Source organism: Pan troglodytes, chromosome 1, assembly GCF_028858775.2.
Source record: "Pan troglodytes isolate AG18354 chromosome 1, NHGRI_mPanTro3-v2.0_pri, whole genome shotgun sequence".
Taxonomy (NCBI): Eukaryota; Metazoa; Chordata; class Mammalia; order Primates; family Hominidae; genus Pan; species Pan troglodytes.
In genome coordinates, this window is record NC_072398.2 from 120865516 (window position 1) to 120879542 (window position 14027).

General features: G+C 42.7%; 1 long non-coding RNA gene across 3 annotated transcripts in view; it reads left to right on the forward strand.

The window, feature by feature from the left end:
- The window catches only part of LOC104002403 (uncharacterized), a 52825-nt gene that overhangs the window by 10800 nt on the left and 27998 nt on the right, over positions 1-14027 (forward strand). The window contains exons 2-3 of one of the 3 annotated variants that reach the window (XR_010152869.1): positions 9505-9622; positions 12641-12892. The exons of the other annotated variants lie outside the window; for them this stretch is intronic. This is a non-coding gene — a long non-coding RNA (uncharacterized LOC104002403). Of the gene's footprint in view, positions 1-9504; positions 9623-12640; positions 12893-14027 lie in introns of those variants that run through there. 3 annotated transcript variants of the gene reach the window in all.

Below are 14027 nucleotides of genomic sequence, written 5' to 3' on the forward strand. Positions count from 1 at the left end.
CACTAAAATTCCACCTATATCTCATTAGCCAAAACAGACATCTGGCTACATTTAGCTGCAAGAGAGGCTGGGAAGTGTATTTTTAAATTTATTTTAGCCCAGCTGAAAAGCAGAGGTTTTATATCTAAGGAAAAGGGGAAGAGCAGACACTGGGGCCAACCAGCAGTTTCTTCCACAACTCCATACTGGGTGAATTATATGACACAATGCATGTAAAGTCCATGGTACTTAGTAGGATTCGATTATAGCATGTCATTTCATGATTTGACTTACATTATCTAATCCGATTCTCACAGTAATCATATGAGTAAAGACAAACATTAATATCTTAATTGCAGATTAGAACACTAAATTGCAGATTTAGAAAACTAAAATTCAGCTAATTATGATTATCGTTGGTAGTATTTGTTTTTTTGTTTTTTTTGAGATGGAGTTTCGCTCTTGTTGCCCAGGCTGGAGTGCAGTGGTGCAACCTGTGCTCACTCCAACTTCCACCCCCACAAGTTCAAGGGATTCTCCTGCCTCAGCCTCCTGAGTAGCTGGGATTACAGGCACCTGCCACCACGCCCGGCTAATTTTTTGTATTTTTAGTAGAGACGGGGTTTCAGCATTTTGGTCAGGCTGGTCTCAAACTCCTGACCTCAGGTAATCCACCCGCCTCGGCCTACCAAAGTGTTGAGATTACAGGCATGAGCCACTGCACCCGGCCTTGTTTTTTGTTTTTTGGTTTTTTTTTTTAGATGGAGTCTCACTCTGTTGCCCAGGCTGGAGTGCAGTGGCATGATCTCGGCTCACTGCAAGCTCCGCCTCCTGGGTTCAAGCGATTCTCCTGCCTCAGCCTCCCCAGTAGCTGGGACTACAGGTGCCCGCCACCACGCCCGGCTAATTTTTTGTATTTTTAGTAGAGATGGGGTTTCACTGTGTTAGCCAGGATGGTCTCCATCTCCTGACCTTGTGATCCGCCCGCCTCAGCCTCCCAAAGTGCTGGGATTACAGGCTTGAGCCACCGTGCCCGGCCTTCCTTGTTTTGTTTTTAAAGAGGGAGGCAGTACAGTTGAAGGGAAAGGAGCAGTGGCACCATTCAGGAGCCCCAGATTCTCTAGACAGAATCTCTCCCTGTCAAGTCCTGTAATTCTATGTTTTGTGACTTTCCCAATTTGGCACATAAGTCTGCAAGGGACAGAACTCAAGTCCACTGACTGCCACCACTGGACACTTTCCACTGTATCCCATGTGAAACAGGTTGTTGGAAATGACATGGGTCTTGAGAAGCTGCCTCTCCTTCCCAAAGTAGAAATGTGAACAAATAAATCATCACATGATCCATTCACTGACAAATAAAAGCCAGCCTTTATTGAGCACATACTACATGCCAGGCACTCCACTAAAACTTTCCTCACATTAGCTTACTTTATCCTCACAACAACCCCAGGAGACAGGTAGTCTTATAATCCCTTTTTCTTCAGAAAAAGAAACTGAGGCTTAGAGATCTAATATATTTTACAAATATTTAAGAAGAATAATATGTGTACCCTGATTGATCCCCTGGCTGCCACCACAGTCTGTGCAAAGTATTTGATTTTAAGTCATCCTTCCATATTGTGGATGACACTGCTTGTTGTGTAACCAATATCCATTCTCCTGTTCTTTGTTGTGAATAAGTGCAATATTTTAACAGGAAAGTTGATAACAAGTGGTGCAGACAATTCTATAGAAATGTAATGTAGAAATATACAGTAACTATGTTATTAATTGCCTGCTTCAAGAATGGTACTTTAACCTCAGTAGTTTATAGAAACCACAAGAGAGTATTTCACTTGATTGTGGACAGTTTAGAGGCAAAATTTAGGTGTTTTGCAAAGGAGATGGAGATTCAGGGACTCTCAATTATTGGACAAAGCGTCTACAGTCAGAGACAATAAAAGTTTGATTTTCAGCTGTTTATTGGGTATTAGGCAAAATTCTCTTGCTGTTTCTAGTGTCTGGTGGAGATATCAATTTAAAGAGGTCTTGAGAGTATATTCTATGTAGTCTTCCTATCTCTCACATCTGAAATTCCACCCGCCTATAAAAACTGGTATGGTTATAAAGTTGATAGAATATGAGTACATCTGTTACCAACTGTGTTTCTTTTTTCTTTTTCCTCTTCTTTTTTATGGTTTTAAAATTAATTACGTAGAAGACTGCCTTGGCCTCCCAAAGTGCTGGGATTATAGGCATGAGCCGCTGCTCCCAGCCAACTGTGTTTCAGTTGGACAAAACGTGGTAGATTCAGATATTTTCTGGGGTGTTTTAGCACATCAAGTCTGTCACACAAATGCAATCAACTTCTGAGATCTCACAAGCCATTTCTGTGAGCCCACTATTAGCGAGATGAGACAAAGTTTAGAGAAATCCAGCCTCTTGAAACAGCTGTATATCATCTAGTAGAAAAAAAGTGGAGTTTTGGCTGGGCGTGGTGGCTCACACCTATAATCCTGCATTTTGGGAGGCCAAGGTAGGTGGATTCCTTGAGGTTAAGAGTTCAAGACCACCCTGGCCAACATGGGGAAACCTGTCTCTACTAAAAATACAAAGATTATCCAGGTGTGGTGGTGTGTGCCTGTAATCCCAGCTACTCAGCAGGGTGAGGCAGGAGAATTGCTTCAACCCAGGAGGCAGAGGTTGCAGTGAGCTGAGATCGAGCCACTGCACTCCAGCCTGGGCGACAGATAGAGACTCTGTCTCAAAAAAAAAAAAAAAAGCAAAAAAGTGGATTTCTGCAAATGTTTGTATATATGTAGCATGAATAAAAGCAGTATTGCCATGAAATTTTTAAATTGTAAGTTCCAGGCAGGGCATGGTGGCTGACACCTCAAATCCCAGCACTTTGGGAGGCTGAGGCGGGTGGATTGCTTGAGGTCAAGAGTTCGAGACCAGCCTGGGCAATATAGCGAAAACCCATCTCTACAACAAACACAAAAGTTTGCCACGCACGGTGGTGGGCACCTGTAGTCCCAGCTACTCGGGAAGCTGAGGCAGGAGAATCACTTGAGCCCAGGAGGCAGAGGTTGCAGTGAGCCAAGATCACGTCACTGCATTCCAGCCTGGGTGACAGAGCGAAACTCTGTTTCAAAAAAAAAAAAAATTGTGATTTCCTTTAATAAATCAACTAATTAATCATTATTAATCATGTTTTATGTGCCTAATACAGTTAAAATACAGGGAGAAAATCAAGATATGATTCCTACCCAGAATTTGCTTATATGGGGACAAAAACCAGGTACACTTAAAAATTAGTCAATGAATAATTAAAATATAAATATTTATAAGTTAAGCCTTCAAAATATTATCTTGTATGCGATAAATACATAGAATTTTATCTGTCAAAAAAAAAAAGTTGTCAAGTATAAAAATTTAGTGAAAGTAGACCAGCACAGACTGGGAAAACCAGGCCAGTTATATGTGTTCATTGTAACATTCCAGACAGTACAGAATGCACAGTATAGAATTCTGATTACATTCCAAGCAATGTTTTATGAGGGGTGCTGACTCTAAGTGTCCTTAGTGTGTAACCTTGGGCATGACACTTAACCCCTCTGTAAACTGGAGTTGTTGTGAGTAAATAAGAGAGTAGGTAACTGTAAGAATGTCAGGAATTGCTATGGGCAGTTGTGAGATGATGCTTAAACTCTAAAGACCCCAGAGGCTTGGGGACAGGATGAAAGACTTGTATTTGTGATGCTAATAATTAGTATAATTGGGTATAGAATGAGTTGACTCTTGTTTGAGACGTTTTTCAGAAATATAGGAATTTTTGCATATGGTTGAGGGTGATGATGACTTCTGTAATCCCTCCCAGCTTTGAAATTCCCAGATACATAAATCAAACTTGCAGTCATGAAGAGTAAATGGTAGGCCCCAAAGTGCATGGTTACAGGTGGGTGTTAGGCTGGAAAGAGAGTCCTGGGGCTCTTTTTAGATCCTAATAATAGATGTTCCAGAGAACATCTCTAATTTTAAGACATGTTTCTGCACAATGCTTTGCTTGAATGAATTGAGATAACAGCAGACCACTTCTTTCCCCATTCCCAATCCTTTAGGTACAGATGGGAGATTTCTGGAGAAGTGAATGGGTATCTATGAGTTATTACAAAGCCAGCTCTGTGTGGGTTCAACTGCTTTGTAGAAGAGGGATTGATCTAGACACATGAATTGATTTTTTTTCAGCATCTCTTCCACCACCGTCATCTTAGGCTAAGTTACCACCATCCTGAACCACTTCAATAGCTTTTTAAACAGCTCACCTAGATTCACTCTGGCTCACCTCTGATGAGTTCTCCACTCAGCAATTTGAATGGCTTCCATACTCCTTGGATAAAAACAAATTCCCAACATGGCCTATAGCGCCCTATATGGTGTGGCCTTTTCTGTCATTCTAGCCTCATCTTGCTCTCCATTCTTTCACTGGCTTTCTTTCTATCCCATTCTGGGGCAAATGCTCTTCTCCACCCTCATCCCCATGTGAACTCCTACTCATACTTTAGATGTCAGCCCCAGGTCACCTCCTCAGAGCAGCCTTCCCTGACCAGACTGAAGCTCCCTATTATAGGCTCTCATTTGGCCATGTAATGTGACTTTTCTTTATTGCTCCTGTCAAAATTACAATTTCATATTTCTTACGATTATTTGATTTACAGTTTAGTGCATTTGATTCATGTGTATCTCCCCCCAAGTCTTCATAATGTCAGGACAGTATGTCTGGTTAGTCACCATTTTATCCAGTCTCAGCACACTGCCAGGCACATAATTGGCACACAAAAATTGTTGCTGAGTGAATGAATGAACGTAATCTATGATAATATTTTCAAATATCCTATAAAATGAAGTTGAGTAAAAAGTCAAATGACTTTAGAAAACACTTTATAGCATATTATTTAAGCCTCCATCTCTACCCCCCACACACATATTTTCATATAAAAGACTGTCAAATCCTGCAGTAAAGAAGCCCTCAACTTATTTGACCACAGGATATAAACCAGGACATACTGGGGGCAGCACTTCTACTCAAGAGAGACAACTTGGATGCCAATGCTAGTGCTGTTTCTGGAAGCAGCAAATGGCAGGAAGTGTTCTAAATGTGTACTAAGAGAAATTTCCCAAGAATTGGCCGGGCACGGTGGCTCATGCCTGTAATCCCAGCACTTTGGGAGGCCAAGGCAGACGAATCACTTGAGGTCAGGAGTTTGAGACCAGCCTGGGTAACACTGTGAAATCCCATCTTTACTAAAAATACAAAAATTAACCAGGTGTGGTGGTGCACACCTGTAGTCCCAGCTACTTGGAAGGCTGAGGCACAAGAATTGCTTGAATCCAGGAGGTGGAGGTAGAGGTGGCAGTGAGCCAAGATCACACCACTGCACTCCAGCCTGGGTGACAGAGTGAGACTCTGTTTAAAAAAAAAAAAAAAGAGGGAGAGAGAGAGAGAAATTTCCCAAGAGTCAAGCTGCCTTGGGAATCCAGGCAAGTCTAGGATTTAAGATGTGTTAAATGGCGCCACAAGCACAAACAAGTTCTACAAATAGAACCTGCACAGTTAGCTGAAGAATGGACTCTACTCAGCACAGTATGTAGCACACTAAACATTTGTTTGGTGAATGAATGGAGAGAGAAAGTATCTGGGGTGATCACACCTTAGCTGGTGGTCTCATCTTTTCATAGAAAATACAATTTTATTGTTAAACCTAAAATTCAAGTGTGAGTAGAAGATCTTTGTGTGTGAGCATTTTAACTGGCTATGTAGTAAAGAGTGAGGCATAATAAACCTGCACCATTCACAGGAACTTACATACCTAGTAACTGGATTTAAAGAAGTACCATGAACACGCTGAAGACAATTAAATACTGATCTTGTTGGTTTTGTGATAAATGTTTTGTCCATCGCTGCTAATGCTAGGACTTAATATTAACTTCAGTTTCGTCAAATCCAATGTTTTCTCTTTCTTTTTCACCCCAGTGCTAACCCTCTTTGATCTTTTGGTATCTTTTTGACAGTGTCACAACTCCTCTTTCTTTAAATTCTTTCTGCTCTTGTTTCTGTGACCTGCACTTTCAATTCAATTTCATTTCAACCAGTATTTATTGGTCATCTATGCTGTGCCAGACACTGGACTATCATCATTGGTTTATTAGCTCATTCATCAACATTAATTGAGTTCCTACTGGGTGTTGGGCACTCTACCAGTGACGGATACAAAGATGAACAAGATGTAGTCCCTGACCTTAGAGACTGCACAGTGTAGTGAAGGAGTCAGCTAACTATATCATGGAGTGGAGAGGCTGTTATAGAAGTGCACACTCAGGGCCTGTAGCCCTCAGAGAAAGAATCGATTACTTCTCTATGGGGGGAGGGGGTACATTGCATAGCACCATGCCTGGCACGTGCTAAATTTTCAACAAATATTTGTCAAAGAAACAAATAGTCTTCCAGGTGGAGATAATAGCACAAACAGGGATCTCTAGGGAGCCCTCACTAGCTAAAGTAGTGGTTTTCAACACAGTGAGGCAGAGTATTACGTTCTCTGGAGGCATGGAAGGGGATGGTGAAGGGAACAATGTGTATCTGAAGGGGGATTGCATATGAAAAATGTATTCCTACTGTTGCAATTTAACTTATAAATTTTACAAACATGCATATTTAAAACCACATTACATAAAATATTAATTTATAGATTCAATTTTATACATTTATATAACAAGAATGAGAATAAAATTATTGTCTTCATAATATGAATTACAGAAATTAAAGCTCAAACTAGGAAAACTGGATAAATATAGGTAAATATAGAAGTTCCAGAGGTTCTGCAGCAAAACCATTGTCTTCTTGAGGATGGTGGTGAGATTTTTATGTTTAACAAAAGGGGGTGTAGAATAATGGGCTTTGAAGGACTGTATTCTGTAGGTTAAGGTTTGTCAACTGGTGTCAGAATCAAAATCAAAATCACCTGGGGATCTTGTTTTTTTTTTATTTTATTTTATTTTTATTTATTTATTGTTTTTGTTTTGGGGATGTTGTTTTAAAAAGCAAATTCCTGGATCCTATGTGTTACATAACAATAGGGATGCATTCTGAGAAAAGCATCATTAGGTGATTTCATCGTTCTGCAAACATCATAGAGTGTATTTAAAGAAACCCAGAGAGCATAGTCCACTATACACTTGGGCTATATGGATAGCCTATTGCTCCTAGGCTACACACCTGTACAGCATGTTAACGTACTAAATACTGTAGACAATTGTAACACAGGAGTATTTGTGTATCTAACATATTTAAACCTAGAAAAAGTATAGCAAAAATACAGTATTATGATCTTATAGGACCATTGTCCTGTAAGTCAGTGTTCGTCATTGACCAAAATTTCATTATGTGGCTTATGACTCTGTGTGTGTGTATACATATATATATAATTTATTATAAGGAATTGGCTTATGCAATTATAGAGGCTCAGAGGTCCCGAGATCTGCAGTCAGCTAGCTTGAGACTCAGGAGAGCTGATGATGTTAATTTCTTTTATTTATTTTTGAGATGGAGTTTCACTCTTGCTGCCCAGGCTGGAGTGCAATGGCGTAATCACAGCTCACCACATCCTCCGCCTCCTGGGTTCAAGTGATTCTCCTACCTCAGCCTCCCAAGTAGCTGGGATTACAGGCATGTGCCACCACACCCAGCTAATTTTTTGTATTTTTAGTAGAGACAGGGTTTCTCCATGTTGGTCAGTCTGGTCTAGAACTCCTGACCTCAGGTGATCCGCCCGCCTCAGCCTCCCAAAGTGCTGGGATTACAGGTGTGAGCCACCGCACCTGGCCTCAATGTTAGTTTCATTCTGAAAGTTGGCAGGCTTGAGACCCAAGAACAACCAATTTTTTAGTGGGAATCTGAAGGCAGGAAAAGACCCATGTGCAGTTCAAGTGGTCAGGCAGAAGGAGTTTCCCTTTACTCAGCCCTTTTGTTCTATTTGGGTCTTCAATTGATTAGATGAGGTTTACCCACATTAGGGAGGGCAGTCTGCTTTACTCAGTCTACTAGGTCAAATGCTAGGTGTATTTTTGTTTGTTTTGTGACAGAGCCTCACTCTGTCACCCAGGCTGGAGTGCAGTGGTGTGATCTCAGCTCACTGCAACCTCCACCTCCCAGGTCCAAGCGATTCTTGTGCCTCAGCCTCTTGAGTATCTGGGATTACAGGTGCCTGCCAGCATGCCCACCTGGCTAATTTTTGTATTTTTTGTAGTGATGGGGTTTCCCCATGTTGGCCAGGCTGGTTTCAAATGCTTGGGCTCAAGTGATCTGCCTGCCTCAGCCTCCCAAAGTGCTGAGATTACCGGTGTGAGTCACTGTGCCCGGCAAATGTTAGTCTTACCCAGAAACACCCTCACAGACATACTCAGAATAATGTTTGACCAAATGTCTGGACGCCCTGTGGCTCAATCAAGTTGACACAAAAATTAACCATCACACAGATGATTACTGATACATACTGTGTATCGTATAGGTGGTTTTGAATGCACACTGTAATCTGAGGACCTTTACAGGCCATTAGGGACCATGGAAGGTTTTCAAGAAAAGTGATTTGATCAGATTAGCTGGGAACTGCTTAAGAAGGATCCCTGGTGGCTATGTGGAAGGTAGATAGTGATAGGGTAGGGTAGGTGAAGCAGGGCAGAGTGGGGTGGAGCAAGACTGGAAGACAGGAAGGTATTGTGCAGGACAGAATGATGAGGTTCTATGCTTTTCTCTGCTAATGACCCTTTCCCCCTTACTATTGCTACATAACAAGTTACTCCAGTGCTTAGCAGCTTAAAACAATTGTGGGTCAGAAATCTGGGAAGGGCTCTGCTGGGTGGTTCACACTTGAGGTCTCCCTCATAGTTGTAGTTGGATGTTGGTTGGAGCTTTATTTATCTTGTCTGTGCTAAGATAAATAAAGATGCATGGTTGGCAGTTGATGCCAGCTGTCATCTGCTGTACACAGCCTCTCCAGCAGGGTAGTCTGGGGGTAGTCAGACTTCTTACATGACATATGGCTTCATTTCAAGAGAACCAGGCAGAAGTCGCATGGCCTTTTCTGATCTAGCTTCAGAAGTCACACAACATCTCCTCTACTGTACTCAATTAGTTGAAGCAGTCTCAAGTGGTCCAGATTCAAGGGGGGGGTGGGAGGAATTAGACTCCACTTCTTGATGAGGGCAATGGCCAGTTGACAGTACAGAAGCACATGTGGGATGGGAACACGTGTTGTGGCCATCTTTGGAAAAAACAATCGACATAGCTCCCAAATTGACTTATTTTATATACACAATTGCCCCCAAGATATCTCCACTTGGAAGTTTTGTTGTCAACTCAAGTCTAAAGGAGAATTTATCACAACAAACCTCCATCCCATTATTATTATTATTATTATTGTAATATGATAACTTTTTAAAAAAACAGACTAAAACATTTTTCTTTTTTTTTTTTCTTTGAGACAGGGAATTGCTCTGTCACGCAGGCTGGAGTGCAGTGGTGCCATCTCGGCTCACTGTGACCTCTGCCTCCTGGGCTCAAGCCATCCTCCCACCTCAGCCCTCCAAGTAGCTGGGATTACAGGTACACGCCACCATGCCCATCTGATTTTTGTATATTTTGTAGAGACAGGGTTTCTCCATGTTGCACAGGCTTTGACTTTTCTCTCTGAAAATAATCTGCTACAAAGTCCTATTTTTTCTTCTTCCTTTATGTTGGTTCCACATCCCACTTTCCTAATTCTGGAGTGGGCCCCTAACTGAAGTCCATTTATCTAAATTTCTAATATTGGGTTCCCTGGGAAGTGAACTCTGAGGCAGAGCTTAGCATGCAGGGTTTTTCTTAAGGGGTTACTTTGAGTGGACACCTGTGGCAGGGAAGAGAAGGAACTAGAATTGGGAAGGATAAAAAGTGGAGCTGCAATACAGGCCCAACACAGCCTCAGCTGACTCAGTGAGGAGCTCTGGAGTTAGAATGTTCCTTCAGAGTTGTCCCACAATGGGCTAAGACGGATGAGCTTTTATGTTTCTGCATTGTCCAGTCATTGGATGGGCCACCATGGAAAGGAGCATGAGCTTGGGCAAGGCAGCTCTCTGCAGTTGAGGAAATCCCCAAGTGGCTGACAGCTGCTGGTTGTCCACTTACAGCACTCCCAGGAGCTGGAGCAACAAGTCCTTCTTTCATTCAGTCTTCAGCAAACTTCGTTCCACATCATTCTCTCCTGTTGACTTACCCTCTGATTATTTCATGGCCGCTATTTTGCCCCACTCCAGTGCAGCTAGGTTATGAGCTCCTTGAGGGAAGGAATGGAGGCCTGCCTTTTCCCCACGATGTTTAGCACAGGTGAAGTACAGATATATGTACAGTCAGAGCTCAAAAGGTGCTTGGTAGTCAGTTAACCAGGGCTTCGGATTGATGCAGAGATTGCTGACCGTACTGTTTGTATTACCATTACCATAGCAGAAGAAATACTTTAGGGGACCTTCACCTCATTGTCTTTCTGAGGGAGAAGAAAACTAACATCCTTGTTATTAATAGCTGCCCAGAGCTTGTGGTGCTGGGCAGGGAGTGGCAGCAGGGCCCGGAAACATTGCCTCTCTGATTCAAGCTGCACCTGAGGTCCTACTCCCCACCCGGCCTTTCCCCTCCACGAAGTAGAGCTGGGATCCTTCTGGTTCTCACAGGGTGCTGTGTGCATTTAACTAATTAGTGGCTATAAAGTGTTGTCCAAATGTCAAGTATAGTTATGGTTAGCAATTACTTTTGCCTGGAGAGGCAGCATTCCAGCCATTGTCGAGGGAGGGAGATAAGTGATAGAGTGTTCTATTAGAGACTGGGGGAGCAGGAGCTGCTTTCCTGCCCTCAGAGGGTCAGGAATCTGGATGCAGCTTTCACACACACACAGGACACACCTAGGCAGGAATCCCCTGCGGAGTCATATTTTTCTTTATCGATTCATTTCCAATGTGGAGAGAGAGAAAAACATTTCTGAAGTTCACTGCCTGGAGCCACCATCAAGGTAGCTTCTTAGAGCGTGGTTGAGCTCTGAAAGCCACTCATGAAGACCCCCTTCCCCGGGCCCCTTCCCTGGGCCCCTTCCCCGGGCCCCTTCCCCGGGCCCCAGAGATGTTGTGGGTGAGATCCACCTGCAGGTTTTCTTGCCACCCCCACAGCATTACCGCAGCATCTGAAATTTAACAATAGCCTCTGCAATCATAATAATACATTAAAAATAAAGTACTTTGGGCTCCCTAAATGGAAATTTCTGTGTGATTTTTATATTTAGAATTCTTTCTCTCCCTCTGGGTAAATTTTATAAATAACCATTGGGAATGTTGAACAGAATTCAATTTCCATATTGATTCTCTTTTGTCTTTTCACATAGGAAATACCAAGCAATTTTTTTGTCACGTGACCTTTTCCCATGAAGGTTTATAAAATTAGATAATGTAAACTGGCAGGTAAATAGGAAAGGAAGGAAGAAAAGAAGGAAACAATGATGTGGAAATAAGCAATGGTTTGCTTAGAAAGAAATGAAATTCCATGTTATATCTTGAGATAAATACAGGTTCATCTCACTATCCTGCCCGTTTGTAGTTAGAGTTGAAGGCTATACTAGCTAACATTGATTGAACACTTGGTGCGATCCACATAATTCTCAGGTACTTCCTATGTCTTATCTCATTTACGTCTCACATTAACCCTGCAAGTAGATATTATTATCAACCCATTTTATAGAGTAGAAACTGAAGACTCTAGAAATTAAGGAATTTACCACGTGTCCATCTGGCTCCAGAGCCAGCCAGGGCTCCTAACATCACTCTGCTACTAAAGGCTGGGTGGGGCATGCCGTGAATGTATAGGGATTGTCATTTCTAGAAACAAGAGCCAGAGCACTGTAAGTTCCTGGGATCAATGAAGATTCCTTCATGCCAGCTCACTATGGACACCCCAGAAGCATTTTTGACCCTCTTTACCCCAGGACTATGCAGTCTCAGAAGTTTCTTGGTGAAGCTTTCCTGTGTCTAAGTATTGAAACTCTAATTGAAACTTGAGTCCATGTCCATTATTTACACTAACTCAGAAATAACCTTAGAAAAATATATATTTTTTTAAGGGATAGGGTCTCACTCTGTCACCTAGGCTGGAGTGCAGTGGCTGATCATAGCTCACTGCAGCCTCAACCTCCTGGGCTCAAGTGATCCTCCCACCTCAGCCTCCCAAGTAGCTGGGACTATAGGCATGTGCCACCATATCTGGCTAATTAATTTTTTGTTTTCGTAGAGACAAGTTCTCACTATGTTGCCCAGGCTGGTCTTAATCTCCTGGGCTCAAGCAATCCTCCCTCCTCAGCCTCCCAAAGTGCTGGGATTATAGGCGTGAGCCACTGCACCCAGCCCAAAGACATTCTTTTATATAAAAACCTAGAGGCAAAGTTTTTCCTGACACATCCCTCCCCCACCCCACACCCCAGTCTAGGGCAGTTCTTGCTACCCATAATGCACTCTTAGAGCATTCTAGTCTTTTCCTTCATAGCATTTATTGTAATTGTGGATTATATGTTGGTGTGACTATTTGACCAGTATCTCTTTGCCTCACCAGGTTGTAAAAACCCCATCAGGGCAGTGACTGAGTGTGTGTCACTGTGTGCAGCATCCCCAGAACCTAATACCATGACTGCATGGAACGAGCACCCGGATATATGAATGAAGGACGCTACTGGTGGCCCCGTCCAGTTCTGAGAAAATGCTGCCACAAGCTACAAGAGAAATCTGCTTCTCTGAAGCCTTTAAAGATTTGGTTACTTTTTCAAAATGAATATTCTTTAATACACAATTTCAATAATTTCTGAAATGAGGATAATGGCTGGGGTTTTTTTTTTTTTTTTTTGAGATGGAGTCTCGCTGTCACCCAGGCTGGAGTGCAGTGGTGCAATCTCAGCTCACTGCAACCTCTGCCCCCCGGGTTCAAGCAATTCTCGTGCCTCAGCCTCCTGAGTAGCTGGGATTACAGGTGCCCGCCACCACGACTGGCTAATGTTTGTATTTTTATAGAGACGGAGTTTCACCATCCATGTTGGCCAGGGAGGTCTTGAACTCCTGACCTCAAGTGATCCGCCTATGGCTGGCTTTTTATAATAGTTAAGAATACTGCTCCTGGAGTCAGAGGGTCTGGGTCTCATCCTCTGATTTTGATCACAACTTGCTGCATGATGATGATCAAGTGTTTGAACTTCCCAGTGCATCCATTTCCTCCTGGGTAAAGTGGGGCTAATACCGTTAAAGCAATGATGTAAAATTAAATGAGCTAACACAAATGAGCGTTCAGAATTGCATCTAGTGCATGGGAATCCCTCATAAGTGTTAGCTATTATTATCAGTGTGCTATCAGCTTGGAACTCATGCAGTTCTGCTACAGATTTGTATTGTTCCTGAGAACAGAATATGAGACCAAATTGAGGCCAGGTGTAAAGGCATCTGGACCTTATATCCCTGCTGTCTAGTTTCTTCAAGAGGCCAGAGAGAACCTCCCTCAACTCCAGCCTGCCAAGTGTCATTTATTTTAATGCAGTGTGCCCCCAGTCTTAGGAAATGGAATTCTTCATCTTCCAAGGCCTCTGGCTGAGACTGGAGACTTGTGCCTGCTCCACTGCTTGGCTGCATTAGATGCCCTAGAAAGATACTTTTAACTCAGAGAAACTGTGACTCCATGAAAGGGTCAGATCCCACCAAAAGTCATCCCAGTTCTCCATCAGTTTCTCTCTCCACTCCACCTCCCCCAGCCCATCCTCCATCTGGGCTCCAGGGCTCTTTCCTTCTGTGTTCCCACAGGACGGTGCCTGCTTTTACCCACCATCTAGACTTTGCCCCGGTCACCTCAAACAGCCGAGGGTCCAAATTTAGTAATAGAAATTCACTTCTCTAACCACTTTACAAAAACATTAACTCATAACTCACGGAGACCCAATGAAGTCAGTGCTGGTGGCACC